Source organism: Colletes latitarsis, chromosome 9 (genome assembly GCF_051014445.1).
Source record: "Colletes latitarsis isolate SP2378_abdomen chromosome 9, iyColLati1, whole genome shotgun sequence".
In the NCBI taxonomy this organism is placed as follows: Eukaryota; Metazoa; Arthropoda; class Insecta; order Hymenoptera; family Colletidae; genus Colletes; species Colletes latitarsis.
The window spans coordinates 14541457-14547026 of record NC_135142.1 but is presented as its reverse complement, the minus strand read 5'-3'; the positions used below and the strand labels follow the sequence as shown (position 1 = coordinate 14547026).

Below are 5570 nucleotides of genomic sequence, written 5' to 3'. Positions count from 1 at the left end.
AAATTATTTGACGCAATGACCAAAATATTGACATAAATGTCAATGACAAAATGTACGAACATAGCCGTCAAAACTTTGCTTGACAATCCTTTGGCTTCATTATCACTATAAGAAGAATAAAAAATTCTCTAACAGCTAGTCTAATAACTACTCAGAGTTAATTCCAAAACTGACATTCTTATAACCACTTACACTCGTTTTATTTGCGGTTATAATGTGTGACTTGCCGGCAAAATTGGTCCGTGTCGAGTTTCCAGTTCGGAACTGTAACAGTTAATTTGTTACGTAGTAAAATCTAATTTCGAGGAGTTTGATGTAATATCACGTCCGTGTAGTTAATTGGTTTACAATTCAGAAGGTAATCTATTTAAGTTTATTCTACATTCATATGTATAGTACTATGTAGTCCTAATATAGTAGTTTCACACATGCTTACAAAAAATTTTAAGTAGTATTGTGAGTAGCTGAAATTGAATCGCATTTGATAGTTTGAATAGGACAAGTTCAGTTTCAGCCTTATTTCTGTTCTTATTGACAACATTTTCCAATGAATTTTACTATGACTGATGCTATAATTAAGCGGAATATATGTGCTTTGCATTTCTTTCTATGTATTAAGTGGCTATGCAAGTACCAAAGAATATTATCCCTTTGTTAACCATTTAGTTTGTTCTACAATAAATTTATTAATTATATCGTCAACTTTAGTACTATAATACGTTTTTGTAGAAAATAACAGAATGCATTTAGTAATGTATACAAAAATACATGTTCCATTTAAAAAAACAAAGGAAACTTTCCATTGGGAAGAAAAGAAAATAAATTTACAAAGAATAACTTTCCTTTATTCGATACTTACACAATTTATATGTAATTTTGTACGAGGGTCGTTCAATAAGTTCATAGAAAATCCAAGACCTGGCGCTCGTAGCATCAAAAATGCTTTGTTTTTAGTAAGCATCATGACTCACTATACAGCTGTCAAAGTCTTAGTTATATCCACCACATGGTTTCATTTTTATTGTCGTTTGAAGCAAGAAACTTCCTCTTGCACCAAGACAATGCACAGGTGTACACTTGTGCAATTTCGATGGCCAAAACCATGAAATTGGAGTTCAAATTATTACAACATCCACCGCATTCACCGGATTTGGCCCCCAGTGATTTTTTTTTATTTCCAAACTTAACAAAATGGCTCGATGGACAACGGTGCACGTCGAACGAGGAGGTCACTGCCCAAACAGATGCCTATTTTGAGGACCTTCCGAAATTTTACTTTTTAGATGGCTTAACACTTTAACTGCCATGTCATCCATATATGGGTGACAGAACTTTTAACCACGGAACTAAAACAATTAATTTTCAAGTTGAAATGTAAACAAAAATAAATTTGAATAAATAAGCTTCGTAAATTTTAGTTACGAAAGTAAGTACTACGATAGGTTTTAAGTTATATAGTTTACAATTGTCCAAAATCGAATTTTTGGTTTCGTAAACAATTTTAGGATTTTAGGCTGGCAGTCAACGTGTTAAAAAAGTTGGAGAAACGCTTGAAAAAGTGTATAGAGCTAAAAGGAGATTATGTTGGAAAATTAAAAGAAATCTACCTAAAATAATTTGGTTTTCTACCTTTTTTAAGGACTTATTGAACGACCCTCGTACTTTTATATTTCATTGCATGAATTTTGCAAAATGTGCAGTCGTTGCCAATATAGCTATAGCATTTTTACTGTTTTTGACATTCACGTGATAGTCCTTTTGTCTTCGATGGTCTCGACTAGCCTCGAGACAATATATTACGGGTCTGCAGAGAAAGTTCACTAAATAGGTCATACGGCTAGTGTTACGTTCCAACCTTTCCTTGCAGGGCGCTGTTCGTGTCCTCTACTAAATTTACGACCACCAATACACGTTCAAAGATATCGAACAAGACCCGGGCCAAAAGTCAAAAAATCTGAATGATGGTTAAGGATCGTAAAAATGTAGATAATGAACCACATCGTATCACTTAAAACGGAAAATCTTTTATTTTTATTTATTATACTGTGTAATTTGGTACAGAATTATCAGCGATATACACAATGTACATAATAATACACACAATATAATAATTATAGAATAATTATAAGTAATTATAATAGAATGAAAGAATACAAAAAATGAGTTTACATTGTTGAGTTTGTGAACCAAAGTAATGAAAATGAAAAATGAATTATAAATATAAGCAACGATGCTTAAGCAATTTAAAAATAATAATTACAGAAGATATATTTGGTTGAAACAGAAAGTTTAAATTAAAATCTTTAACATGCATGAGGTTGAAATTAAATCCCTATAACTGAGTAGGACTCTGAAATTACATACCTATTATCTAAATTTTTTAAGTTTGATTTAATTTTATTGCCAATACGCATCAAACATAGTTTTAATGCAACAGTAACAGCCCGCAAACAATCAGTATACAGTAAGTATTTTATAATATCTCACACTAGGGTGAGTTCAGTTGAAAATTCGTGTCTATTGAAAACTATCTTATTACTAATGTTTATAAATAGTCATATAATTTTGGTTAGAAGCCATATTTAGACTATAGAGGGGTAAGTTGAACACTGAAGGAACATACAGAAAGCGAAAGAAGCGCACTAAGTCCGAGTAAATAAATACATTATCGAAGTGTTCGAATGCAAATTCCGATGCACTCTTAATTGCTACTAGGGTGGTTCTAGAAGTACCTGGCCTGAGGTATAGATGACGGTTATTGTTTAAAAAAAAGGCGCCACATTGTTTAGTATTTGTTTGACAGCCATTAATAGTGAACGCTCTCAGTGAATTTGTAAACGTGGAAAAAATTGGTCATCGTTATGTGATAGAATATTTTCATTTGAAAGGTCTCAGTCCAATCAATATCAAAATTAAGCTAGATTCTACTCAAGGGGAGTCTGCTCCTTCATTTACAACAATAAAATGGGTGACAGAATTTAAACGAGGCCGTACGAGCTGCTAAGACGAACACCGCTGTGGTCGACCAAATGAAGTGACCACACCGGAAATGGTGAAGAAAATCCACAAAACGGTATTGGACGATCGTCGACTGAAAGTGCACGAGCTTGCAGACATGTTAGGTATTTCAAAAAGTGTTGTACAACGCATATTGACTGAAAATTTGGATATGAGAAAACTACGCAAAATGGGTACCGCGCTTGCTCACAATGAAACAAAAATAGTGTCGTGAGGATGTTTCAATTGAGTGTTTGGCGATGTTTCACAGGAATAAAGCCGAGTTTTAGCATCGATTCATAACCATGGATGAAACCTGGGTCCATCACTTCACACTTGAGTCGAAGGAACAGTCGAAACAATGGACTGTAAGGGGAGAATCAGCTCCAAAGAAGACGAAGACAGTTCCATCTGCTGGCAAGGTCATGGCGTCAGTTTTTTGGGATGCGCGTAGAATAATTTTCGTTGATTATCTTGAAAAGGGAAAAATAATCAACGGCGAGTATTACGCGAATTTATTGCAGCGTTTGAATGATAAAATCAAAGAAAAACGGCCGCATTTGGCGAAAAAGAAAGTGTCTCACCAAGGCAATGCACCAGTTCACACATCCGTTATCGCAATGGCCAAAATCCAGGAATTAAAGTTCGAATTGCTCCCTCGCGCACCCCATTCGCCAGATTTAGCCCCCTCGGATTATTTTCTCCTTCCAAACTTGAAAAAATGGCTCGGTGGTAAAAGATTTTCTAATAATGAGGACGTGGAGTCTGGGGTTAATGGCTATTTTGAGGAGTTCAATGGTTCTCACTATAAACAGGGTATTGAAGCTATTGAACACCGCTGGGAAGAGTATACCCAGCTGAAAGGAGATTATGTTGAAAAATAAAGATATTTGTTCCTAAATCTCTTGTGTTTTTTTGTTAAGTCGGATACTTCTGGGACCACCCTCGTATAAATTCCGCTGTGACTGAAAGTCTCGAGATGCCTAAGGATTGAGAAGACGTCGTTACCTGTCTACTATTGTGCACGTTTAATATCGCTAATAGCTTCAAATTCAGAGCTTTGAATAGACTACCCAGTACGAATTCTAAAAAATTCTACGTTTTATATTAAGTTGAAAGAGGCGGTTACATCAAGAATAAAGGTTTCCATGCTTCAATAATATTCATTCAAAGGAATGAAACGAGAATCATGGGCATGCTTCAACTTCCGCTCCGCGAAAACTCGTCACCGAAACTGTCGGTACGTGGATTTTGCATGAGCTCCTCGTATTCCTTCAATGCGAACCACCACCCTACATATTTCAAGCCCCTACTATTCCTAGATTTATTAAACAGGGATTTCTAGCTGTTTCCTTGGTTGTGAGCTACGAGTATTTCATAGTCTGATACGCGATCTGGAAAAAGTAGGAAACCAGAGGCATTGGATTTTTGGGAAATTGCTTCTTGATCACCCTTTTCCTGCTGTTTTATTTCTGTCATTTACGTTGCGAGCGCTTCCATTAGCATAGAAAATATCTTTTTCACGACAAGGACGAAATACAACATATCTTGAATAACTGCAAGAAATGCGGGATCGAAAAATCATAAAAAGTCATAAAAGCATGGTTAATTTTCAGTTCCCAGAAAGGCACAAGCCGAGCTACGACGTTCGACTTTGTATCTTGCCGAACATAAAAATTAACAGCGAATGAAGGATAAATAAGAATAACACAACGTGAAACGTATTTACTCTTCACTTTTTGTTAATGGAACCTTTATTAATATAATTGTGAGGTTTTTCTAATTAAAATGAGACCAAACATGATATAACTTGGATCACATTTGCGTATTTAATGAGTGGCAATAACTCATTTTTTTGGCACACGATCTGATACTCCATTAGAAGTAGATTAAAAACAAATTATATCGTGTTTGGTCTCATTTTAACCAGAAAACCCTTATAAATACATTAGTAAAAATTTCATTGAAAAGGAAAGGAAAATAAAAAAGATCTGTTGAACGTCGTAGGCGAGCAGTCGGTCAGTGTATCGCGGATATACTGTTCGATTACAAGTCGTAACCTAATCGCGTTGAGACTATTTGAATTCTACAGTTAGTCGGTATACTAAAGGAGCGCTTTTCTAGGTTCTCTATGGTTTCGATGTTGGAACGAACTGTTTGCAATGACAATTTTTATTTAGCATTAGATATTTTAAATCGTGGAAAGACTTGGGAGGATACAATTCTATAATTGGTGCTTGGAAAAGTCGTGGGATGGTTTTTTTGGAGAAGAAAATGGAATGAAAGTGGAAGGACGATCGGGACTAAGAGGTGGTCTTGAAAAGGGAAAGTTGAGGTCGATGCAAGGGGTGACGATGTCTAGACTGTAAAAACATGCTGCTATTTACTAAATTTGGGAAGGTTTCTGGTGGCCAAATGTCGCTACAGGGTTTTTCTTTGTGCTGGGGTTGAAATTACTATGGCCTTGAGGCTGGAATACGTTGCGACGCAACAAGATTCATCTTTGCATTATGTTGTGATATTGAGTTTCTGGTGTGTCAAGGAGAATCCCCTTTCATTGCCAGTAGTAGAGA

The 5570-nt window shown here is 35.6% G+C and overlaps 1 pseudogene; it reads left to right on the top strand.

The window, feature by feature from the left end:
* The first annotated feature begins 2748 nt into the window (after positions 1 to 2748).
* Positions 2749 to 3881, top strand: LOC143345618 (histone-lysine N-methyltransferase SETMAR-like; annotated as a pseudogene).
* The last annotated feature ends 1689 nt before the right edge of the window (positions 3882 to 5570 follow it).